Below are 26097 nucleotides of genomic sequence, written 5' to 3'. Positions count from 1 at the left end.
CACTGATTACAGTTCCAAAGGATGCCAGGTTACATTGAGAACAATCATCCTTTACCATTTGGATCCAAAGAGAGAGAGCTTCAAAGGACATTCCTTCCCCGTGGATCCCAAACTGGCTGCCTGATTGGGTAACAAGGACTTCAATGCTGTAGAAATGATGGTAACCAATGAGGCAATGAATGTATCAGGCTCCAATTTCAGACTTCTGGATACTCGCATGTTGAGTTCTGATTCTATGGTTTTGTGTCTGATGCTATGGCTACACAATAAAGCTGATGTTGGTGCAGCTGCACCAATGTAGCTGTGCTGCTGTAGCGCTGCTATTACAGACGCTTTCAGCCAATGGGAGAGATTTCTCTCATCGGACTTGATTAGTCCAACCCTCGCAAGCGGCAGTGGCTCTTTTGGCAGGAGAAGTTCTGCTGCTGATGTATCGCTATCTACACAGGGGGTTAGGGCTGTGTAACTACATTGCTCAGTGGTGTGGATTTTTCACACATCGGAGTAATATAGTTAATCAATAAATGTCTTTAGTGCAGACCAGACAGTTCTCTCTTGTGTTTTATGCATTTACATCACTTCTCCTCTATCTTCTCTCACTTTGAAAGATTAAAAGTGTGACACGAGAGGCATTTTTCCTCATGATGCAAAGATTCCCACATAGGAGATCCCTTCCACCAACACATACTGCAGAAGATCCTGAGATATCTGAACTCACAGAAGTGGTTGGGACAAACCACAGCTTGAGCCAAGGTTCAGTTGTTGGCAATGGGCATTAGAAGAAAACTAACATATATGATAAGAATTTGTGATCTTTGAATATGTTTTTGTTACCTATTAAAATGAGATTATTGGTGAAGTTATTAGTTAAAGAAGAAGAGACTAAATGTGTGATAATCTGAAGTATTTTGGAAAACTGAAAGTTGTCTTTTTTTGTTTTGTTTTGTTAGTCGTACAGGAAATGATGGCTAATCTTGAAAAGTTAATTTGATTTAATTTACCCCCTGTAGTGTAAGGAGTTCTGGTCAAAAAGGTTGGGGTGGGAGAATGTGTGTGAGAGAGTGTGTATAAGAGAATATTGGCCAAGTATCGATTTTAATATTTTGTGTTTTCAAATAGAATTTTTTTGCTTAGTTTCAAAGTCAATTTCTATTCAAAGGAAAGCTACTTGAGGAGATAAGTTGTATAAGTTTTTACCCACTTAGACTGTAAGGGTCACTGTCTTCCCCACTTCTCTAATTTGCAAAGGAAAGGCCTGACATCTGTCACAGGATGTGTCCAGCAGGTAGGACAGCTGCACTCATCAACCATCAATATAAAGAACAAGACCGAAATCCATTGCCTTTCAGGTCAATAAGCCAGCTAAAGCCTGGTCGATGTAGAAAAGCTGTGTTGGCATAGCCACATCTCTCAGGGGTGTGAAAAGTCCTCTCCACTGAGAGAAGTAGTTAATGTGACCTGAGCCCCAGTGTAGACAATGTTAGGTTGTCAGAAGAATATTTCCAGTGTTTGAAGTGTAGACACAGCCTTTACATCAATTCCAATTTTGACCCATCTCCCTATGTGTGAGAAAGTTACTCGTATGGAGGGCTGAGCCAGCTGTCCGCTCACCTGGTTCCTCAACTGTAGCTACAGCTCTTAGTGCCCATGAATGCAAAGACTGAGAGAAATGGAGAGTTCCAGCCATTGTCATTTTAGTATCTTATTGTTCCTCTCTCTGTTTTTTGTGCTGGCCTTTCTGTTCTATCAGGGGGTGACTGTATAGCTCAGTGCATCTGTGACAAAAGCTCATTGGTGCCAATTGGCAAAGGGGTCACTATTCTTCACAAGCAACTCCTGTGTCAGACCTGACAAACTCCCCACAGCTAATACACTGCTTTTATGATAGTTATCCAGGAAGCATAGCAGTGAGATCTCTACTGAAAGCTTGTAAATTATTGATACTCCGAATCACTGCGAGAGGTGTGTCCGAGGCATGGTTAAGGAGTAATGTAAGTACATGGAAAATTATGCCCATATGGTATTGTTGTGAAAGTGAGTCACCCCAATCATAGGTCTTGTTGGGAACGGCCCATTCCAGTGGGAGGGAATTGGCACCTGTCCCTTGCTTGGGGCAGCGTGCCGCGGGAGGGCGGCAGGCGGCTCTGGTGGACCTCCCGTAGACGTGCCTGCAGATGCTCCACCAAAGCCGCGGGACCAGTGGACCCTCCACAGGCACGTCTGTGGGAGGTCCACCAGAGCCACGAGACCGGCTACCAGCAGAGCGCCCCCCGCGGCATGCCACCGTGCTTGGGGTGGCAAAATCGCTAGAGCCGCCCCTGATGGATACAACAACACCGCAAACAACAAAGTTCAAAGTCAATGCACATGGGAGAAGCATCTTGTGTTTCATTCCTTATGTCCTAGTCCCATCGTGTGGCCATTTCCTTTTCTTCCTTTCTGTCAACAGCTTTGGTGTTTTGCACAGAAACATTATTTCCCCAGGAGAGACCCAGGAGTGAGGGCTGCATTCCTGTACCAAACAGTCACTAGAAGGGGGCAGACAAAGGCCTTTAGGACGAGGCGTCCGTCACTGGCAAAAGATCATCTCCCTCCTGTGGTTCCGCGGGCAGCAGGAGCAGCCGCAGCTCGGTGGCCCCCGGCAGCACTCCTGGGGTGGCCGGAGCAGCAGCAGGCCCCCTGGGGCTCCCCCCTCTGGGGCAGCAGCTGGAATGGCAGCAGGTTGTTAGGGCTTCTCCCCTGGTAGCTGGTGCTCATTATCCATCAAATAAATCAAAACACTTCCACCTGCAAGTGGATTTAGCCCAGGACCCTCAGAGTCAGCAGCTCTTACACCCCCCACTGCGCTCTCTGGTCAGGTGTCCTAGCGCCGGAAGCCTCCTGTTTAGATCCTCAAATAGCATTTTTGCACCGGGGCGGGGGCTGAAATTTAGGACTGGACATTGCAGCTCCACTGTTATTTTATTGAATTGTTTCAAAACAGCAAGTCAAGGAAGTCTCCTAAGTGCCAGGCTCTCTGCCATGGAAACAGCTGCCCCTGCTCCCCAGGAGTCTGTGCGTTCCACCCAACGAAGTACAAACCTCTGAACTGAAGGGGGGTCACCGCCGCATTTCAGAGTTTAGAATTTACTCTCATCACCCTCAGAGTCCTTCCCGCAAGAGTGGGCTGCTGAGAGGGTTGCGATGGGGTAAATGAAGGCAGAGGAGGATTGTTCCTGCTGGGTTTTCTTTGTGTTGCTCTGTGATCCTGCTGGAGGAAGCTGAAGCATCATTTGAGTTTTTTTCAGTGGCTTGGGCTGGGCTGGGCTGAGGTTGTGACCCTGAGCACAGGGGTTGTCTGCTCTTAGCCCCTCAGGGAATGGACAATGGAGCAGCTTCAGAAATTGGCTAGAAAGTAGCCTAAGAAAGTGTAACATAAGCGAGAAGAAAAATAACATTATCACCTCCCTGGTGGTCTAGTGGTTAGGATTTGGCATTTTCACTGCCATGCCCTGGGTTCAATTCCCAGTCAGGGAAAAGTGACTTTAAACCAAAACTGCTTCAGTTATTCTTCACTTGCAATGTAAATAAATCCACTTTTTTTTCCTGATTCCCCCATCTTCCCAGTGTCTCTATGGCAGGGCCGGCTCCAGGCACCAGCACAGCGGGGCGGTCAATGAAAAGGGGAGGCTTCAGCAGCAATTCATCCCTCTCAGAGGGAAGGACTTGAGGCCAAAAGCGGCAGAGGTAGAGCTGCAGCTTTTTAATTTTTTTTTTCCACTGTGGGGGCAAAAACACTGGATCTGGCCCTGCTCCATGGAAGAGAATTTGTTAAATCCCAGATAAGTGCAGTTCTATCAGTTCTCAGCCTGAGTCCTTAGGTCTTAATCCTGAGGATATTGTTCCACCATGGGGCCATTTCCCGCCTCTCTTTCCTAGGGAAGCACAATTTTCCTTGCACAGACACAGGAACAGCAAGATCTTTCTCTGTCCCTTGTGCAAAGCAGGGGGCCAAATTCCATGGAAACAATGGACAAGCCGGGGGCCCTGGGCACATCCAGCCCTGGCCGTGAGATGTTCCCTCCCCTCTTTCTTTATGCCCCTGTTGTTATTTCATGGAATGTCTCAGATGGGGGAAAAGCTGAGTTCACTCCAGGTGGAGGGCAAAAGAACCTTGAAAATCTCAGTACCCAACCCCCGCTACCAGGATCACTGATGTGCTGGGAATCTGCATGGGAAAGGGATGGTGTGAATTGTCAAGGTGGGGAATGAATAACAATTTACAACAAGAGCCACCTCATTAACCACTGACACAGGCTAATCCTGCCGCAGATAGAAGGGAAACTGGGAGTGATTCTTTGCTGCTCAGCCATGGAAACAGTGACCCAATTGCACCGCAGTGAATGTGCTGGGGAAAGCTGGACTTCACAGGCAGGTGGCAATAGCAGATCCTAGAAACACCTGGAGCTCCCCACAGCACTTCTGCCAGCAGGGTCAGGTGTTGAACGACTCACAGTGCCCCCCCCCCGACACATTACCTTCCAGCAGGAGGTGGCAGCACCCCTCACCCAATGCAGGGGAGAGGGCTGAGTGTATCTCTGCACCCTGAGCCCAGGGCACCCACTCTCTTTGCCCCACACATCGAATCTGGCCCTGCTGCAAAGTGACCCTAAGAACCAGCAACCTCCAGGACAGCAAGTTTGGCCTCAGAGCAGGGAATGTGTCCCCCATGCTGCTTTTAGGCCACTAGGTGCTCTGGAAACAGGAGGGCTCTGAGTGTAACCTATAGCACACACAGTCAATCTGGGGATGTAGCTCAGTGGTAGAGCACATGCTTTGCATGTATGAGGTCCTGGGTTCAATCCCCAGCATCTCCAATTTCTTTTCACCCTGCTGCTTTGCTCCTGCCCAGAGGGGATGTGGCCCAGCAGTCTCCCTGCAGGAATTTCAATCCTGCTCAGTGATGGATAAGTGCCAATTGCATGGAAGGTCGGGGCGGTTCTGCTCCTAAGTCTTCTCTGTACATTTAAGATTCCCACCAGTTGTGTTGCCTGGAACAAGGGTAGATGAGAAGGGAGAATCCTCCAGCACTGGAGGGAAAGGTCCCATCTGCACAGACTGAGAGGCAAAGACTAGACTTATTTCTAGTCTGGGCCCAATCTTTTCTCCTGGTATAGTCCTTGTTCAAGCTCAGGTGGTAGCTAGGGGATGTCTCATGACTGCAGCCATGTTTGTTCAGTTCCACCCCCTTATACAGCTTTGGTACAAGGCAGGAATTTTTTGTCTCTCTCCTGAGGAAAAGCCCCAGGTTTAAGATGGATTCCTGTACCAGGTGACATGGTCACATGTCCCGTGAGACCACCAAGCCTTCATTCTTCGTGGCCTGACTCAGGGATGGTGCAGGACAGAGCCATCTCCAGTCAATTGTCCTGGTTAATAGGAGCCATCAAGAGTCCAAACCACTATTAATGGCCCTCACTTTGCATCATTACAACAGGACCACAGAGTTATAGTTCATATTTCTAGTTTCAGATTCAAGAATGATCGGTTCATACAAATAGGATGAACACACTCAGTAGATTAATCTGAGGGTCCAGGGTTCAAGTCCCTGGTCAAGCACTCAACTATTCTCCAAGGTCTTAAAAATCTCTGTCTCTGGAGTCCTTCTTGATGTTACTTCTTCTCTTCAGGATTTTGCCTTTCCTAAGAAGGGGTTCTGTGTGTGGGTTTGAAGGGGCAACTTCCTGACACCCCCTCTGTCCTCACAGGCTGGAGGAATAAAGGCCTCTGGGCAGGGGCAGCCCTAGACTAGCCGCCAGCACCTGGCGCCCTAGGCGAACCCTGCAATCGGCGCCCCCACCCCCAACCCCAAGGGCAGAGCTAGGCTGAGGTATTTTGGTAAACTGGGAAACATTTTGCCCCTTTTTTCTTTTTAATGTTTTTAAGCCTTTTTTTTTAAACAGAGGCTTAATTATTCGGTTTGTCCATCCGTCCGCCTGTCCAACCAATGTTTCTTTCTCCATTCTTCTGGTTCTGGCTGCCCCTTACTACAACCATAACTTTGGTCTTGAACTTTATAGAGTAGTGAGGTACCTTAAGGGTTAAATGCTAAATCCCAAACCCAAACAACACTAGTTACCTGTGTCTGGCAAAAGGTGTCTGGCAGTTTTGCCACTTTGAATGATTCAAATGGATTTTCAGTGGCATTATAAAAAAACCAACAAAGCAGAACCAAACCAATTCATCTTCAACCTTCAAAACAAGAGTTTTACAAACCACGCGTGTCAGTTTAGGTCCTTAAAACCTTACATCATCACACACAAAGTTCTCTTTTGCCTAACATCCCTTGCACTGCGATTACTCTTTTTTACACAACTGAACCCCGATTGCACGTCCATCTTGTACAACCAGAGCCAGCCAGGGGCAGGCAAGTTAAGTGCCAATAGAAACCCCGGACATTCCTTTAGTGATTTTGCTTACATTACCCAGGAGTCAAATCATTTTGATGAGATTATCTCTCCATCTGCTGCCTGCAGCCGTCCCCTATAGACCATTTCTATGGGCAAAGGGCCCATTTCCCCTCAGAATGGCTGTAAAAGCTTCACGGGACAAAACATAGTGGTGGTAGTAGACTCTCTACCTGACCCTCTTGTATAATTTAATTACCAAACTTCTATCAAATGTGACTGCACAGAGCTGCACATACAGTTACATTCACTGAAAGTGAGCAACCGTCCCCAGAACTCACTGCCGGGAGCCTTAAAGTATCTGCCAGTGGCACAGATACCTTTTAAGTACCGAGACGTGCAGTGGCACATCTTTCATGGGAACCAGCCGGCGTGTGCAGAGCAAAGGTTGCCCACGGGCGCTGTGTCAGGCTCTGGCACCGAGTGAGACAATGGACCACTTTCTGGTGGCTGGTTTGTTTCCCCGACAGGTGTGGAATTGCATTTTCCTTTTTTATTTTTGTATTTCCAATGACATTTCTGTTTGTGATTTCGTTTTGCTTTGTATAACTGTGTTTTCTCCTGGATTTGATATTTAACTAAAAAAAGAATAAGGCCTCAAGGCACCACATGAAGGAGCAGGCTGGGGCTAGGACAGCTAAGAGAGCAAGAGTAGCAGGTTTCCTGGCCTCATTTTTCTTGACTAGTTTCTCTTCTACATGAAATTTGCCTTTTTTAAAATGTGAACCTGGTTAGCTCAGTTGGTAGAGCATTAGACTTTTAATCTGAGGGTCCAGGGTTCAAGTCCCTGATTAGACAAAGAAACACTTTCTCCCTGTGACTTCCCCAAAGAATTTCAGAAGGACTCTTCTTGACTTTAGTTTTTCCTTTTCAGGACATGGCCTTTCCCAGGAAGGGCCCTTTACTGCCTGGGACTGAAGGTGCTACTGTCTCACCTGTCCACTGGCCTCACAGTCTGGAGGAAGAAAGGCCTCTGGGCCTGCAGCAAAGTGCTGGGTGCTGACTTCTTGAGCAAATGCAGGGCTGGCCAGAGAGGCATGTTCCCACTGAGTCCTCCCTGCCAGAAAAAATTGTCCCCACAGACAGGGGCGGCTCCAGGCCCCAGCACACCAAGCACATGCTTGGGACAGCAAGCCGCAGGGGGTGCTCTGCCGGTCGCCATGAGGGTGGCAGGCAGGCTGCCTTCGGCGGCATGCCTGCGAAGGGTCAGCTGGTCCTGCGACTTCGGCAGACCTCCCGCAGGCAAGCCGCCAAAGGCAACCTGCCTGCCGTGCTTGGGGCGGCAAAATGCCTAGAGCCGCCCCTGCCCACAGAGTCCTCCCTGCTGGAAGTCTACAGTAATCAACAGGTGCTCTGCTGGTCCCATGGTGTAAGGGCAGCACTCGGGACTTTGAATCCTGCAATCTGAGTTGAAGTCTCAGTGGAATCTGAGAACAATTCCTGTGCCACAAACCCTGCTGCGTCTTCCAAGGCTCTGTCTTGCTTTCTCAAAGGCCATGAAAGCCACTACAAAAGGGTTTTTCCTCCTGCTGATAATAGCTCACCTCAACTGATCACTCTCATTATAGTGTGTATGGCAACACCCAATTTTTCATGTTCTCTGTGTGTGTGTGTGTATATCTATATATATCTATATCTATATATATATATATATATATATATATATCTTCCTGCTGTATTTTCCACTACATGTATCCAATGAAGTTGGTTTTAGCCCAGGAAAGCTTATGCTCAAATAAATTTGTTAGTTTCTAAGGTGCCACAAGTACTCCTTGTTCTTTTTGCAGATAAATGAATGGAGGTTAAGTCCATGAATGGCTATTAGTCATGGTGGGTAAGGAATGGTGTCCCTAGCCTCTGTTTGTCAGAGGATGGAGATGGATGGCAGGAGAGAGATCACTTGATCATTACCTTTAGGTTCAGTCCCTCTGGGGCACCTGGCATTGGTCACTGGTGGCAGATAGGATGTGAGGTTGGATGGACCTTTGGTCTGACCCAGTATGGCCATTCTTATGGTCTTATGAAGGGAAGGGCAAAGCACTGGGGCAGAGTTTCTGTAGTGTAGTGGTTATCATGTTTGCCTAACATGCAGAAGGTCCCTGGTTCAAAACCAGGCAGAAACATGGGGGCTTATTTTTCCCAGCTCCTACTGCTGTAGGAGCAGCAGTGATTTCTATGCTCAAAAGGTCTGTTATACTTCCCCTGCTCCTGCTTCTGTCTCCTCTCCCTCTCTGAATGCCTGTGAAGTGGCTTTTCTGCTCTTGGGATGAATGGGCTGGTTGAAGAGCAGAAGAACTTCCAGGTAGACAAGGTGTCTGGGACTCTAATTAGGCAGCACTCACACACCCAGAGCATGGACACTGCCCAAGGTGGAGTGTGACCAACCAGATGCAACCAAGTCATCTCTGGTCACAGGCCATGAGGTGCAGGCCCTTAAAAGGGGAAGGGACCCTGTGCTCAGGAGAGCACTCACAAGCTTGTACCTCCAGTGAATGCCCTTCGCCCGGACCGCCTGGCCAGTGGTTCACAGCGTTGCATTTCACTGTGCCTCAGGAAGACTTACCTTCATCGCACCGTCCATAGCTGCGCTGTGGGACACTTACCTTGCAGAATCCTGACATCTCCAGTGCCGTGCCCGTCCTGGGAGTGTGAGTATGCGAGTGCGAGTGTGACACCCCCTGCCCCCGCTTATTTTGAGCTTAGCTGTCAGTATAACAAATGTGCTGCTTTCTGCCAAACTCTGGTGGGTCATTTGTCCTCCTTACACTTACTAGTTGACCCAATTTTGGGTAACACCTGCGATAACCCCAACCCCTGCAGGACAGAGGGTGATGAAATGAGCTGAGGAAAAAGCCTTGGCATCAGCAGGGGAAAGCTAGAGGATCTTGGCCTATCACCTTTTGAAGCCTTGTGGTTTGGTCTCCTCTGCACATGGAGGTTGGCCTATGGCGGCCGGCTCTTCCTGCTGGCTCCTCTGTGTGACTTGCCAAAGGAGGAAGTGAGGCAGGAATTGGGCAAAAGAGGAAAGTCGAGCTGAGGAAGGCAGGGCAGAAGCTAAGCGCCTCAGTGCGGCTAAGTGGGGTTAGTAGAGCACCACCAGTCGTTCTGCAAAGCCTGGGGAGGTGCGGTTGGCTGCTGGGAGGTAGAATCCTGTGCCTGCCTCCTGGCTTCCCAGGGGTGGCTACTTGCAGCCCAGGAGAAGGACGATGGTTCTGGGTGAAAAGAAGACAAGCAAAGCTCTGGGAGGAAATTTGGGTGTGGGGTGCTGGCTCTGTGCTGGGGGAGGGGGTTGGGGTACAGGCAGGGTGGCGCTTACCCCGGGCAGTGCAGCTCCCAAAGTGACCGGTACACACAACCCTGCGGCAGCAGCTCCTAGGTGGGCGGGGCCAGGGAGTCTCCGTGCGCCGCTGCCTGCAGGCGCCGCCCCCAGAGCTCCCATTGGCTGCAGTTCCTGGCCAATGGGAGCTGCAGAGTTGGTACTTGGGGCAGGGGCAGTGCATGGAGACACTCCCCCCGCCCCAGGGGATGCTGGGACATGCCGGCCACTTCTGGGAGTGGCACGGAGGGACGGAGGCAGAGTGGGCAGGGAGCCACCTCAGTGCTGCTGGCACATTTCTGCACACCCATGGGGGGAGGGGAGCAGAGGGCCTCCATGTGCTGCCTGGGGTAGGGGCAGTGCACAGAGCTGCCTCCCCTCCTGGGTCTATTACAGGAGTGGGTGGGTGGGGTCTTTTGGCCTGCAAGGTGCAGCAGGTCGGACTAGATGATCACACTGGTCCCTTCTGACCTTAAAGCCTCTGAGTCTAAAAGGGAGATGGAAGTAAAGGAAGTTTTTTAAAAAATAAACCAAACATTGTAATATCAGGATAACTCCAACAGCTCATTGTATAGTCCTGCCCCTTTCTTCCTCCATTGTGTGTTGAATGACCTGCAGCACATGGATTCTCTCATTCCATTGATAAACTGATACAATGTGACTGAAATTAAATCACTTCCCAGCAGAGAAAACATCACATCATTGCATTAGCTGGGAATTGAGCCCAGGTCAACTAGCTTGGAAGGTAGCTACGCTCACCACTATACCACCAATGCATCTGGCAAAAGTGTCACTTATGCTTGCCTAATGAGGTTAGACCAGCGTTGAAGAGATTTTTCTGCCTGTTAAAATGTACTGGATTCTCATCACTAAAAAAAACCCTCATGACTAAAAAAAACCACCTCCATCTTCACTTGGGTTTGAACCATCAGCCTTTCAATTAGCCACCAATGTTGTTAATCGCAGGGTATGTCTACACTACGGGATTATTCCGATTTTACAGTGCATCCGAGTTCAGATTGCTGTCCAGAGCAGTCACAATGGTGCACTGTGGGATGGCGCCTGGAGGCCAATACCATCGAATTGCGGCCACACTAACCCTAATCCGACATGGCAATACCGATTTCAGCGCTACTCCCCTCGTCAGGGAGGAGTACAGATATCGGTATTAAGAGCCCTTTATATCGATATAAAGGGCTTCGTTGTGTGGACGGGTGCAGGGTTAATGCCCTTTAACGCTGCTAAATTCGATATAAACTCACAGTGTTGACCGGGCCAGAGAGAGCAGCAGGTTTCCCATATTGTTTCCCGCTCTTGTTTTCTTTACTAGTTTCTCCTCTGCACCAACTTGCTCTGTTTCTTCATGAGCCTGGCTAGCTGAAGTGGGTATTCACCCATGAAAGCTCATACTTCAAAACATCTGTTAGTTTATAAGGTGCCACAGGACTCTTTGCTGCTTTCAGTTGGTAGAGCATCAGACTTTTAATCTGAAGGTCCAGGGTTCAAGTCCCTGGTCAGGTGATAAACTACTCACCAAGATCTTACACTGTCTTTCCCATGTCCTCTTTGATGTTACTTTTTCTCTTCAGGATTTTCTCTTTCCTCAGAAGGGCCTTTTTGTGTGTGGGTTTGAAGGGGCAACTTCCTGACAGCCCCTCTGTCCTTGCAGCCTGGAGGAATAAAGGCCTCTGGGCATAGAGCATGTTCCTCCCTTGCACACACACACACACATAGAATATCCCTAAGGAATTAGAATCACCTGCTGCCTTCCCCTGTCCTGCTGGATCCCCAAATAAAGATGCTCTTCAGCCTAAACCCATGTCCCCTCTTTTCCCAGTGCCCCTCAGTCCCAACCCTCAGTCCCTCCTATGCTCACTGCTCCTCACTCCCAACCAGAGCCTGCTCCTCTTCACCCTTCTCCTCTGTCCCAACCCACAGCCCCCTCCTATTCCCGGTGCCCCTCAATCCCAATCCACAGGCCCCTCCTCCTCACACTGCTTCTCAATCCCAACCCACAGACCCCCCTCCTCATGCTGCTCCTCAATCCCAACCCACAGCTCCCTCAATCCCTCCAGCAGCAGGTGCTTCAGACCCCCCCAGGAAGATTTTCTTGCAAGGTTTCGTGTATGAGTCTGCATGTGGATTTTACAGTGTGTTGGAAATAGGTTGGGTCGCTTGCCGAAATGATCACTGGTGGCTGGTGTTGGATTCCCAGTCTCCATGTTATTGGGGCAGGAGAAATAAAGGGTTGTTATCCTTGTTGTGTGAACCAAGGGCAGCACAACTGTGCTTGGCAGACCCTGATTGAGGGACTCATCCTCAGTTCAATAGCACTTGCTAGGCAGGGGACATGGGTTCCAAAGCTGAGTGGGTTGGGGCTATGTCCATACTGCAATGAAACACTCATGGCTTTCCTGTGCCAGTGCAGGCTCCCAGGCTAGGGCCATGGGGTGGTAAATTTGCACTGTAGACATCTCAGCTCAAGCTCAATATTGGGCTCTGGGAGCCCTCAAGGTTGGAAGGGAGTTTAGCAAGCAAAAAAGATAAACTGGCAGTGGAGTATTACCCTGGACTTGACAGCATTTCTCCATTGGTCTGTGTGCTTTGGGGCAGGGACAATAACACATCCTGCTGCATCTGTTATTTCAAAGGGCGGTTTAGGATTTTCATTCTCACACATGGTGCATGAAGCAGGACTCAACCCTCAGTGCAAACTAAATGAGCTGCTCAGAGATTCTGGCAGCCACAAGGAGCCCTTTGGTGTGAGAGCCCAGACCTGCCCCTGTCCCAGAGGGAGGGGGTCATCTGTGACAGGCTGGACCACTGACCTATCAGCTCTTAACTCTCAGTAATTCCATTATCAGTGCCTGTGAGTGTAATTGAAACAGCCATACTGGGCTGGACCAAAGGCCCATTTAGTTCTCTGACAGCTGCCAATACCAGGTGCTCCAAGAGGAAGCAAGGACTCAACAAGGGACCACTCGGAGTTGAACCCAGGATCTCTTGTTTACAAGACAGGTGCTTTAGCCAGCTAAGCCATGTTGCCTGCTTGTGGCTCAGGGACACTCTCTGCCCACACCTGATTCCCTGCCATCCCCACTGGGGCCTGAAAAGCTTTGCTTGTGTTGGATTCTGCAAAGCAGAGGAGCAGGTGAGGTTTTCCTTGCAAGCTGTGTGTGTGTGTGTGTGTGTGTGTGTGTGTGTGTGTGTGTGTGTGTGTGTGTGTGTGTGTGTGTGTGTGTGTGTGTGTGTGTGTGTGTGTATATATATCTTTGGCCAGGTCTGCACTACAAAGTTATTTCAGCATCATTATATTGCTCAGCTGTGTGAAAACACACAACGCTCCTCGGTCAGCAGCTTTTGGCTGGTGCACACACTGCAATGCCACGTCTGGCGACAAAATAAAACCACCTCGACAAGAGGCCTAGAGCTTTGTGCCAAATTGTCAGTGTAAATGCTGCTGGTCATTATATCACCATAACTGGTCTCCACCAGTATCCCACCATGAACTCGCCTGCCCTGCATTCCTGCTACAGAGGCCGGACCTCTCTCCTTTCATAGCTCCAGAAAGTTCTGACAGCTGAGCTGCTATCTACACCGGGATTAGGTTGATAGAACTGCATTGCCAGCCTAAGTAATGTAATTACACCAACCTAATTTCATAGTGTAGACCTGTCCAAAGAATCGCACACACACCTTGGGAGCAAAACTTCACCTGCTCCTCTGCTTTACAGAAGCCAAACACGAGCAACACTTGTAAGGGCCCAGTGGGGATTGGCAGAGAGTCAGGTGTGAGCAAACACGCTGCTTTAAGCAACAGTAGTTACCATGGCTTGGTTGGTTAAAGCACCTGTTTTGTAAACAAGAGATCCTGGGTTCAACTCCCGGTGGTACCTTAAAGACTGGCTTTTGGAGCACCTGGTATTGGCTACTGTCAGAAGACAAGATTCAGAGCTAGATGAACCTATGGTTTAAATTACACTCGCAGTCACTGATAAAGAGTTACTGAAAGTTTGGGTGTTAAGAGCTGATAGGTCAGTGGTCCAGTACCCTCAATGTGGTTTTAGCTGGAAACACACCTGGAGGACAAAGACTCAACTGAACTGATTCAGAAGAGAATAATAACAATAATACTTTCAAACCAAAGTCCCCAAACAGATTAGTACTGGTTTTTCAGTTTGGGGAATTTTTTTTCCCCAGTCAGACCTTGCCAAGGGAAGCAGGGAGAAAATGTTTGAGTTGCCTCCTTCAGAACAGCTTGGCCTAGACACTAGCTCTGGTTCACTGCTCTGGCCTTGCTCGGTTGAGGGTATTTTAATAATTTGGGCAGGTCCCAGGGTGTTTGGAGGAGATGACGAGGATGTTACCTTTTGAGATATAAATTAAGAAATACAGGACTAGAGAATTTTTCTTTTTTTAAGAAATCTGGGATTTAGACGTTTTATTTAAAGCAAGAGAGTTCTGAGTTTCTGAGAAGGTTTTTGTTTGCAAGAAGCAACATCATACCAAACGGGGACATGGTTGTCTACAAAGGAGGAGTAATGACTAAATGCATCCGATGAGGATGCGATTTGTACCCACGCGTGCAGAGCACAATGGACTAGCAGTCCATCACCTTAACCACTCAGCCACCTCATCAGAACTATCAAGGAAAAGACAGGAGGAGAAATCTAATGTCAGCAGAGATAGGGACAATAAGGAGTTTTTAAATACTAAGCGGAAGCAGGGGCTGAATGAGCTCCCTTCACATCTAGTGAGGAGCTGGGGGAAAGACTTCAGGAACAGACGGTGTTTGCACAGACACACCTACTCTGCCTAGCTATGCAGCATGATGGGGCCGCTTTCCCAGAATGACCAGTTTTGGCTGGTGGCGGGTTACAAATCACTTTAGGATTGAGTGGAATGAAATGTTATTATCCTTCCTGCATGAGTGAAGGGCAGCAGAACATACCTAGTCGGTCCTGATGGAGGGGTAGGTGGGTGAGGAATAGCTTTTATTGGATTTCATAGAAGTGATTGAGAACGTCATCCTAAAACAGTGGTCCCCAAACATTTCACACTGTGCCCTCTTATCCAGTTGGGGGAGGGCAAAACCAGAGCTTGAGGGATTCAGCCCTGGGTGGTGGAGCTCAGACTTTTGGCTTCAGCCCCAGGCACCAACAAGTCTAATGCCAGCCTTGGTGACCCCATTAAAACAGGGTTATGACCCACTTTGGGGTCCTGACTCTCAGTTTGAGAACCACTGCTCTATGCTGAGGGGAGAGAGTTTTCATGTGGGTGCAGTTAATCCACTTCCCCAAGAGGTGGCAGCTATGTCAGTGGGAGAAGCTATATCGGTGGGTGCGCAAGCTGTGGTGTTCACCACATTTAAGAAGTTTAATCAAACCCCATTTTTAAAACCACTTCTGGTCTGGGAATGGCAAAGGATCTCGAGGAAGCAGGGTCTGTCCTTCAAAGTCTTGGAGATCATGAGTCCATGGTCATGGGGGTATAGCTTAGTGGTACAGTGCTTGATGGTAGATCAAGTGATCCTTGATTCAAGCCCCAGTGTTCTCTTATAACCTTCTTTCTTTTTTTAAAAAAAAGGAAAACATTTTCATTTCCATTCTTCATTATGTTCAGGAGCTCCACTATACGGGGGTGCTTGATATGAATGTAAACACTCAACATTTCACTGTCCAAATGCACAAAAACCTAGCAAAGCTGTCCATCAGCTGAAATCAGTTCCAATCCTCTAACTGTCTAGTTTATGTTTTCATCAATTAAACAAAGGTATCATAGGAATGTACATTTGAAGATCCCTCTTCTCCAGGAGCTATGTTGTGCAGAAGAACAAGAACCACATCCAGCTACAGTTCAGGAGTCTGATGACCAAAGAGCCAATAAATGTTCTGAGGGATGGAGAAAAATGCCTTCTAGTGAGCTCAACCTGTTTCGCTTATCAAAAGAAGATTGAAAGGTGACTTCATTGAAGTGTTGAAGGGCCTTCATGGAGAGAATAGATTGGGTATTAAAGGGCTCTTGAATCTAGGAGAGAAAGGCATAACAAGACCCAGTGGCTGGAAGGTGAAAAGAGACAAATTCATATTACAACTAAGGCACAAATATTCAACAGCGAGGATGATTCACCACAGGAACAAGCTACCAAGGAAAGAGGTGGATTCACCATCTCTTAATGTCATTTAATGAAGACCACATGCCCTTCTGGAATGTGTTGGCCTCAAAAGTAGCTCTTGTGTCATACAGGAGGCCTGTGATATGCAGGGGGTCAGATTAGATGCTCTAATGGTCTCTTCTGGTCATAAAGTCGACTAATTTCTGAAAAACTGAGTGTAGTATTGGGAGCAGCGTCTGATGTTTTCCTGTCTAGCCGGCTTGCTGCCTAGAACGAACGCTCCTTGAGTGGGGTGATCCACAGGGAGTAGCTCAAACCTCCACAGTGCCTGGCCAGGGGCAGGACATTAGCACAGGAAGGGAGGGGTGTGGCAGTGACATCACAAAGGCCTTTTGCAGGACCTCAGACTATTGGTCCAAGGTGGTGGGGAGGTGGTGACCTCACAGAGAGATGCTGACATCAGCCAGGCAGGACGGGGTGAGGGGCCAGGGAAACCTCAGAGACCCCTGTGGCTTTGCTTCAGCAAGTCTCCTTCTCCAGGTCTCTCTTTGAGGACTGAGAGAGTATTCGGGTTCAGGTATGTGAGCGCCAGGAGGAACCTCTTTCAAAGTTTTCTCCTTCCCTTTTCGTGATTTTACTAGAAAACAGCCGCCCCTGTTTAGAAGGTAAGAGCCTCCTCGAGGTTTGAAACCTGTTCAGTCTGATCCATCTGGCGACAGTTGAATCTAGGCATGGAAAACACAAGCTTAAGGAGGCAGAATTTTATTCCGTACCTGGGATTTTGTCCCTTAAAATCACTGGGGACATTAGAGTTTGTTCTTTTGTTTCACCTTTCCTCCATCCATCCCTCCCTCCTTTCTCTTCGTCTCTTGCTTCTTTTGTCCTTTCTCCTGTTCCCCTCCCAAAACCAGGAGCAGTGTCGGGGTGTGTTTGGGGCGGGGGCAGAAGAGGGGGATGGGCGGCACTGGGGGAGGGGGAGCTCGGGGGGGTGTTTGGGGACGGGGCAGAGAGGGAAAGGGAGGTCGGGGGTGTTGGGGCGGGGGCAGAGAGGGGATGGGCGGCACTGGGGAGGGGAGCCTGGGGGTGTTGGGGCGGGGGCAGAAGAGGGGATGGGCGGCACTGGGGAGGGGGAGCCTGGGGGTGTTTGGGGTGGGGGCAGAAGAGGGGATGGGCGGCACTGGGGAGGGGGAGCTTGGGGCAGAGACGGGGATGGGCGGCACTGGGGGAGGGGGAGCTCGGGGGTGTTAGGGGGCGGGGGCAGAGAGGGGGATGGGCGGCACTTGGGGAGGGAGAGCCTGGGGGTGTTTGGGGCGGGGTCAGAGAGGGGATGGGCGGCACTGGGGTGGGGAGCTGGGAGGTGTTGGGGCGGGGGCAGAGAGGAGATGGGCAGCACTGGGGAGGGGGAGCTCGGGGGTGTTTGGGGTGGGGCAGAAGAGGGGATGGGCGGCACTGGGGAGGGGAGCTGGGGGTGTTAGGGGCGGGGGCAGAGAGGGGATGGGCAGCACTGGGGAGGGGGAGCTGGGGGTGTTTGGGGCGGGGCAGAGACGGGGATGGGCGGCACTGGGGAGGGGGAGCTCGGGGGTGTTTGAGTGCGGGGTCAGAGAGGGGATGGGCGGCATCGAGGGAGCTCGGGGGTGTTGGGGCGGGGTCAGAGAGGGGATGGGCGGCACTGTGGGAGGGGAGATCGGGGGTGTTGGGGACGGGGCAGAAGAGGGGAGGGGCGGCACTGGGAGAGGGAGCCCGGGGTTGGGGTGGGGGCAGAGGGGGCCGCACTGGGGAGGGGAGCCTGGGGGTGTTGGGGCGGGGTCAGAGAGGGGAGGGGCGGCACTGGGGAGGGGAGCTCGGGGTGGGTTGGGGGCGGGGCAGAGAGGGGATGGGCGGCACTGGGGAAGGGGAGCCTGGGGGTGTTTGGGGCAGGGGTAGAGAGGGGATGGGCGGCACTGGGGAGGGGAGGAGGGGGAGGGGTTGGGGGCGGGGGCAGAGAGGGGAAGGGCGGCAGTGGGGTGGGGGCGCTCGGGGGTTGGGGGCGGGGCAGAGAGGGGATGGGCGGCAGTGGGGAGGGGAGCCTGGGGGTGTTGGGGGCGGGGCAGAGAGGGGAAGGGTGGCAGTGGGGAGGAGAGCCTGGGGGTGTTGGGGGCGGGGCAGAGAGGGGATGGGCGGCAGTGGGGTGGGGGCGCCTGGGGGTTGGGGGCGGGGCAGAGAGGGGATGGGCGGCAGTGGGGAGGGGAGCCTGGAGGGGTTGGGGCGGGGCAGAGAGGGGATGGGCGGCAGTGGAGGGGAGCCTGGGGGTTGGGGGCGGGTCAGAGAGGATGGGCGGCAGTGGGGAGGGGAGCCTGGGGGTTGGGGCAGAGAGGGGATGGGCGGCAGTGGGGAGGGGCGCCTGGGGGTTGGGGCGGGGCAGAGAGGGGATGGGCGGCACTGGGGAGGGGAGCCTGGGGGTTGGGGCGGGGCAGAGAGGGAGGGGCGGCACCAGGGAGGGGAGCCTGGGGGTTGGGGCGGGGCAGGAGGGGATGGGCGGCAGTGGGGAGGGGGAGCCTGGGGTTGGGGCGGGCAGGAGGGGATGGGCGGCAGTGGGAGGGGGCGCTAGGGGTTGGGGGCGGGAGAGGGGAGGGCGGCAGTGGGGAGGAGCCTGGGGGTTGGGGGCGGGGCAGAGAGGGGAGGGGCGGCAGTGGGGAGGGGAGCCTGGGGGTTGGGGCGGGGCAGAGGGGATGGGCGGCAGTGGGGAGGGGCTCGGGAGGGGTTGGGGCGGGGCAGAGGGGATGGGCGGCACTGGGGAGGGGAGCCTGGGGGGTTGGGGGCGGGGCAGAGAGGGAATGGGCGGCAGTGGGAGGGGAGCCTGGGGGTTGGGGCGGGGGCAGAGAGGGGATGGGCGGCACTGGGGAGGGGAGCCTGGGGGTTGGGGGCGGGGAGGAGGGGAGGGGCGGCAGTGGGGAGGGGGAGCCTGGGGGTTGGGGGCGGGAGAGGGGAGGGGCGGCAGTGGGGAGGGGGTGCCTGGGGGTTGGGCTGCTCAGGAGCCGCCTCGCGAACGCTTCAAGGCCACGTGACGCCCTCTCGGAAACTCCGCCTCTCCCGAGACAGCCAATAGGAAGAGGAGGCAGAGCCCTGACCAATGGGAGCGCGAGAAGAAACCTTCCCCACCCCCACCCCCGCCCAGTTCCAGTGTGAGGTTGGGGGCTGCAGTGACCAGAGCCCCCAGCAGGGTGCCTCGGGGGCTGCAGTGACCAGAGCCCCAGCAGGGTGCATCGGGGGCTGCAGTGACCAGAGCCCCAGCAGGGTGCGTCGGGGGCTGCAGTGACCAGAGCCCCAGCAGGGTGCATCGGGTGGGGGCTGCAGTGACCAGAGCCCCAGCAGGGTGCAGCGGGGGCTACAGTGACCAGAGCCCCAGCAGGGTGCATGGGGCTGCAGTGACCAGAGCCCCAGCAGGGTGCATCGGGGGCTGCAGTGACCAGAGCCCCAGCAGGGTGCATCGGGGGCTGCAGTGACCAGACCCCCAGCAGGGTGCAGCGGGGCTGCAGTGAGTAGACCCCAGCAGGGTGCATCGGGGCTGCACTGACCAGACCCCAGCAGGGGCTGCCGGCCGGGGGTTCCCTGCAGTCTGGTGCCATTCACAGGAGACCCGCAATAGCCTGACCCCACCCCTGTCCGAGCTCCCACCCTGCCCCCAGCCCACTGCCTCTTGAGCAGCCCCCTGCGGTGTCACCACTACCCCCGGCTGTGTCCCCGCAGCTTCCCAGCCCCAGCTCCTCCGGTAGCCCCACACTTCCTCCCTGCAGCCTGCCCCATTCCCCCCCTGAGTCCCAGCTTCACCCCCCGACATCTCTCCAACCCACCTCCCCCCACCGCAGCCACTGCCCCCCAGTGCCCCCGCCCCGCTCCCTGGGGCTTGAGAGGCCCCACCCCGGCCGCTCCACTCCCCACAATGGGCAGCTGCTGGCGCTGAGGAAGGGGGGTCTGGGCCAGGCCAGGTGCTGGGCCGATCCTGGTGAAAGAGAGACGAGCCGGCAAGGCTGAGAGGCCCCTCCCTTGTCTGGGGGGGGGAAAGGGGCTCCCACAATTTGGCCAGTGTCACCCTCCCCCATCCAGAGGAGACGTCCACTCCCAGCAGGCCGTGCTCCACCTCCACCCCGCAGGGTGGAGCCCCCAGTCCAGCAGTGCCCCCCCCCCAGCCCCCAACAGCAACCCACCCGGGAACCAGCCCCTTCTCCTGCGAGGGCTGCAGGACTCCCTGCCCCGCAGCACCAGCCTCCCCATGTCGCCGGGTGGGGTGGGGAAGGGGGATTCCTTCTTCCCATTGCCCAGATCCCACCCCACCCCGGGCTGCCCAGACGGGAGCCAGGGGCTGCAGCAGTTGGCTGCTTCCCCAGGGCTCCCAAGGAGCCGCCAGGAGAAGGGACGAGATTCTCCACGGCGCTGCAGCCGTTCACACTGGGACCCGTCTCACACGGGGGAAACTGAGGCACCAGGGAGGGCGAGATGGGCTGCACCAGCTCAGATTGGGAGTCTGTGGGAGAGCCAGGAATAGAACCGAGGAGTCCTGGCTCCATGGGCAGCTTGGGACTCCTCCACTTGGGGAGGCTGGGCGGGCCCGGACTGTGGCCCTGCCCCAAGGCCTGCTGTCACTCAGCCTCCTCCTGCCAAAGCCCCGCCCACACGCCCCTTCCACCCCGCCCACACTCCCCCTTCAGCCCCGCCCACACGCCCCTTCAGCCCCGCCCACACGCCCTCAGGACCCCTTTGTTCCACTCCCTGACCCCGCCCACCTCTCACGTCTCTTCCCCGAGGCCCTGCCACTTGTGCCTCTTCACCCCACCCCAAGGCCCCCCCCACCAGCCTCTCTGCCGTTTGCACCCCCGGCCTCTCCCCCGGCCCCATGTGGCCGGATGGAGCTTGGGAAAGGGCGAAGTGAGGATGGGGCCTTGCGGGGGAGAGGACGAGTGGGAGCGGGGCCTCTGGGTGGAGCACAGGTCAGGTGCCTCCCCGGGCCCCTTATACCCACCGCCCCTGCCTGGCTCCCGGCCTCCCCGGCTCTAACCACTAGACCCAGCGGCACTGGGACAATTTGTATAGTGGGAGGTGCTGAGAGCCAGTGAACAAAACTGTAAACCCTGCACAGGATGGAAACCACTTCAAGCCAGGGGGTGCACAAGACTGGCCCCCACTCCCTTCCCAGAGCTAGCGGTGGGACCCGGATACCCTGGCTCCCAACCCCCACTCTAACCACTAGCCTGCACTGCCCTCCCACAGCTGGGGAGAAGAACCAGGAGTCCTGACTCCCAGCCCGGCCGTGGGTGGAGCAGGACGTACTGGCCATGGGCTCAGCTGGGCATCGCTTACCATCAGGCTGGATGGTATCCTAGTGCTGACCTCCAGCCCCACAGCTCTGCTGGTGCCCCTCACTCCCGACCCGCAGCCCCTTGGTTCCCCCCAGCACTGACGGTGCCCCTCACTCCCGACCCGCAGCCCCTGCTATCCCAATCCTGATCTCCAGACCCACAGTTCTGCTGGTGCCCCTCACTCCCGACCTGCAGCGACTGGGCTTCCCGCGGAGCTCCCCAGTCACTGTGCTGCCGGTGCCCCTCACTCCCGACCCGCAGCCCCTGCTATCCCAATCCTGACCTCCAGACTCACAGCTCTGCTGGTGCCCCTCACTCCCGACCCGCAGCCCCTGCTATCCCAATCCTGACCTCCAGACTCACAGCTCTGCTGCTGCCCCTCACTCCCGACCCGCAGCCCCTCCTATCCCAATCCTGACCTCCAGACTCACAGCTCTGCTGGTGCCCCTCACTCCCGACCCGCAGCCCCTTAGGCGTCCACCAGCTCTGACGGTGCCCCTCACTCCTGACCCGCAGCCCCCTTTTCTCCCACCAGCTCTGCCGGTGCCCTCACTCCCGACCTGCAGCCCCTGTTATCCCAGTCCTGACCTCCAGACTCACAGTTCTGCTGCTGCCCCTCACTCCTGACCCTCAGCCCCTCCTATCCCAATCCTGATCTCCAGACCCACAGCTCTGCTGATGCCCCTCACTCCCGACCGGCAGCGACTGGGCTTCCCGCGAGCTCCCCAGTCACTGTGCTGCCGGTGCCCTCACTCCCGACCCGCAGCCCTCCTATCCCAATCCTGATCTCCACACCCACAGCTCTGCTGGTGCCCCTCACTCCCGACCCGCAGCCCCCTGGATTCCTCGCTGAGCTCCCAGTTACTGCGCTGCCGGTGCCCCTCACTCCCGACCCGCAGCCCCTACTATCCCAGTCCTGACCTCCACACCCACAGCTCTGCTGGTGCCTCCCCTCCCGACCCGCATGCCCCGGGATGCCCCCCTGAGCTACCCAGTTACTGCGCTGCCGGTGCCCCTCACTCCCGACCCGCAGCCCCTACTATCCCAGTCCTGACCTCCAGCCTCACAGCTCTGCTGGTGCCCCTCACTCCCGACCCGCAGCCCCCTGGTCTCCCTCCAGCTCTGCCGGTGCCCCTCACGCCCGACCCGCAGCCCCTGCTATCCCAGTCCTGAGTCCAGACTCACAGTTCTGCTGCTGCCCCCTACTCCCGACCCGGAGCTCCTTAGGCGTCCACCAGCTCTGACGGTGCCCCTCACTCCCGACCCGCAGCCCCCTGGTCTCCCTCCTGCTCTGCCGGTGCCCCTCACTCCCAACTCGCAGCCCCTGCCATCCCAGTCCTGTCCTCCAGACTCACAGTTCTGCTGCTGCCCCTCACTCCCGACCCGCAGCCCCTCCTATCCCAATCCTGATCTCCAGATCCACAGCTCTGCTGGTGCCCCTCACGCCCGACTTGCAGCGACTGGGCTTCCCGCAAAGCCCCCCAGTCACTGTGCTGCCGGTGCCCCTCACTCCCGACCCGCAGCCCCTACTATCCCAGTCCTGACCTCCAGACTCACAGTTCTGCTGGTGCCCCTCACTCCCGACCCACAGCCCCCTCGATTCCTCGCTGAGCTCTTCAGTTACTGCGCTGCTGGTGCCCCTCACTCCCGACCCGCAGCCCCTTAGGCGTCAACCAGCTCTGACGGTGCCCCTCACTCCCGACCCGCAGCCCCTGCTATCCCAGTCCTGACCTCCAGACTCTCAGCTCTGCTGGTGCCCCTCACTCCCGACCCGCATGGGTCACCCCTGGAGCAGGTTAAAGCTGCAGGGTGACAGTGGGGCTGCTGCCCCTGTGAACATCTGCTGTAGCACCGCCTGGGCAGGACAGGGAGAGCCAGTTATACCCCTCCCCCGCCCCAGCCTGTATCGGGGGATGGGAGCGCTCACACCCTGGGGCCCTGAGTTGGGACGGAGGAGGCCCCGTGCACCAGGGATGCTGTAAGGGTGAACAGGGGCACCCACCCACGCACCCGAGATCTTCTAGGAGGAGAGTGGCACCCACACACTCAGGATCTTGTAGGGGGGGACAAGGGCATCCACACTCCGGGATCCTCTGCAGAGGGACAGACACCCACACATCCAAGATTCTGTATTGGGGGCAGAGGTACCCGGACACCTGGGCTCCTGGACAGGGGATGGGGGGCACCGAAACATCCGGGATCTTACATCAGAGGACAGCGGCGCCTGCAGCTCGACATGAGACGGGGCGGGGGGAGCAGGAGCATTTCCCAGTTCCAGGCTGTCCCCATCTGGCCAAGGCACAGAGCTCACAAGCAGAGTTTAAAGCTCCAGCTGCCAGACAGCAAAACAAGCCGGGCCCCGTGGCTGGTGCCTGTGATCCCAGCGCCTGGGGAAGCTGGCGGGTCGCTGGAGCTCAGGAGTTCTGGGCTGCGGCGGGCTGTGCCGATCGGGTGTCCACACTAAATTCAGCATCAATATGGTGATCCTGGGGAAGCTTGGGGTCCCCAGGTTGCCTAAGGAGGGGTGAACCGGCCCAGGTCGGAAATGGAGCAGGTCAAAACTCCCCTGCTGATCAGTAGTGGGATTGCACCTGTGAATAGTCCCTGCAGCATAGCCTGGGCAAGACAGTGAGACACAGTCTCTTTTTATACAGACATCCCCCACAGAGCCTGCAGGGGGGGACGGGAGCACCCCCATGCTCGGGATTCTGACTTGGGGGGAGGGACGCCCCCCTGCAACACGGATCTTGAAAAGGGGAACAGAGACACCCACAGATCCCGGATGGGGGCAGGCAGGGGAAACCACACATTGGAGCTAGTTCATGGGGTGGGGGACAGAGACACCCACCGGAGATCCTGGATGGGAGCACCCACATGATGGGGATCTTGAACTGGGAGGAGGGAAGCACCATGTACCAGAGGTTCTGAAGGGGGAACAGGGATACCCACACACCAGGTGTCTTGCAGCAAGAGCTGCGGTCTTCATTTACACCCGGCAGTGATGGGGAATTAACCACGTCCCTTGCAGAGCTTTTTCCACTAGATAATTAGCCTCACAGTTAAAAAATGGTAATTTCCAGTTGGCGTTTTGTGACATTGACTGCAAACCAAGGGGGTCGTGTTCAACCTTTGTCTGGTGAATTAAAGAACCCTTTAAAATCAGATATTCCCCCCTCTGGGAATTTTTAAAACTGTGTATTTAAAATCAGTGACTAAATCCCCTCTTAACCTCCAGTCAATGAAATCAATTGAGTTTCTTCAATCTCTCGCTGTAGACAGAAGAGACCAATGCACATTTTCCTTGTTTTTAAAGGCAAAATTCCTGATCTTTCCAAGGGGACCTTCTGCTTCAACGGTCATTTTGGGGAAGGATTTGGCTTCCTGGGTTATAATCTGCCCGCTGGGTTATAATCTGCGGTCTGAAGGGTCAAATTTAGATGAGGCCGTTAGTGCTGCCCCCGTGTGGCCGGAGAGAGGAGCTCACAAGCAGAGTTGAAAGCTGAAGCTGGGAGGGACCTGGCTGGACACGCGGGGCACAAAGGCTCTCACGTGGGATCCTCGCTGTGCAGCAGGAGGCGGAGGGAAGCTGATTGTCAGGGCTCAGGGCAGCTCCCTGCCAGGCTGAGCCGGTGTCTGTGCTAAGCTCGGCATCAATCAGGTGATTCTGGGCAGTTCGGGGTCCCCGGGCTCCCACAGGAGGGTGAAGCAGGTCACCCCTGGAGCAGGTTAAAGCTGCAGGGTCACAGTGGGGTTGCTGCCCCTGTGAACAGCTGCTGTAGCACCGCCTGGGCAGGACAGGGAGAGCCAGTTATACCCCCCCCCCCCAGCCTGTATCGGGGGATGGGAGCACTCACACCCTGGGGACCCACCCACCAGAGATCTACGGGGGGGAGAGTGGCACCCACACACCCAGGATCTTGTAGGGGGGGACAAGGGCATCCACACTCCGGGATCCTCTGCAGAGGGACGGACACCCCCACACCCAGGATTCTGTATGGGGGGCAGAGGTACCCGGACACCTGGGCGGGGGAAGGGGAACCGAAACATCCGGGATCTTATCTGGGAGGACAGCGGCGCCTGCAGCTCGACATGAGAGGGGGGCGGGGGAAGCAGGAGCATTTCCCAGTTCCAGGCTGTCCCCATCTGGCCAAGGCACAGAGCTCACAAGCAGAGTTTAAAGCTCCAGCTGCCAGGCAGCAAAATAAGGCGGGCTCCATGGCTGGTGCCTGTGATCCCAGCGCCTGGGGAGGCTGAGGCCGGCGGATCGCTTGAGCTCAGGAGTTCTGGGCTGCAGGGGGTTGTGCCGATTGAGTGTCCGCACTAAGCTCGGCATCAATAGGGTGATCCCTGGGAAGCTCAGGGTCTTCAGGTTGCCTAAGGAGGGGTGAACCGGCCCAGGTCGGAAACAGAGCAGGTCAAAACTCCTGTGCCGATCAGTAGTGGGGTTGTGCCTGTGAGTAGCCCCTGCAGTGTAGCCTGGGCAAGACAGTGAGACACGGTCTCTTTTACGACCCCCCCCCCCCCGCAGAGCCTGGAGGGGGGATGGGAGCACCCACACGCTGGGGATTCTGACTTGGGGGGAGGAACGCCCCCCTGCACACGGATCTTGAAAAGGGGAACAGAGACACCCACACACCACAGAGCCTGGATGGGAGCAGGGGAACCACACACGGGAGCTAGTTCATTGGGTGGGGGACACACCCTTATGCTCCATTGTACCATTCTTAATTAGAAGAACGGGGGCATCCACACAACATGGATCCTTAACGGGCGGGGGGACACCCACACACTCCACTATTAACCAGGAGGGACAGGGGCACCAGACACCCCCAGTAGCGTGGAGAACAACCAAATCCACTGGATCCCTCATGGGGGGTAAGACAGAGG

General features: G+C 54.9%; 1 protein-coding gene, 4 non-coding genes and 1 pseudogene across 5 annotated transcripts in view; 5 read left to right on the top strand and 1 right to left on the bottom strand.

Annotated features, from left to right (window-relative positions):
• Positions 1-26097, bottom strand: part of LOC120375866 — a 332464-nt pseudogene that overhangs the window by 183937 nt on the left and 122430 nt on the right.
• The window catches only part of LOC120375891 (zinc finger protein 189-like), an 83860-nt gene that overhangs the window by 10206 nt on the left and 47557 nt on the right, over positions 1-26097 (top strand). The gene's annotated exons all lie outside the window — the stretch shown is intronic.
• On the top strand, positions 3445-3516 carry TRNAE-UUC. Its single transcript has one exon. It is a non-coding gene; the product is annotated as a tRNA-Glu (tRNA).
• Positions 4785-4856, top strand: TRNAA-UGC. Its single transcript has one exon. It is a non-coding gene; the product is annotated as a tRNA-Ala (tRNA).
• On the top strand, positions 7172-7244 carry TRNAK-UUU. Its single transcript has one exon. It is a non-coding gene; the product is annotated as a tRNA-Lys (tRNA).
• Positions 8497-8569, top strand: TRNAV-AAC. The gene has a single exon. It is a non-coding gene; the product is annotated as a tRNA-Val (tRNA).

The sequence above is a fragment of the Mauremys reevesii genome, linkage group 12 (assembly GCF_016161935.1).
Source record: "Mauremys reevesii isolate NIE-2019 linkage group 12, ASM1616193v1, whole genome shotgun sequence".
Lineage (NCBI taxonomy): Eukaryota > Metazoa > Chordata > Testudines > Geoemydidae > Mauremys > Mauremys reevesii.
The sequence above is the reverse complement of the archived record's forward strand: the minus strand, read 5'-3'. Positions and strand labels throughout refer to the sequence as shown.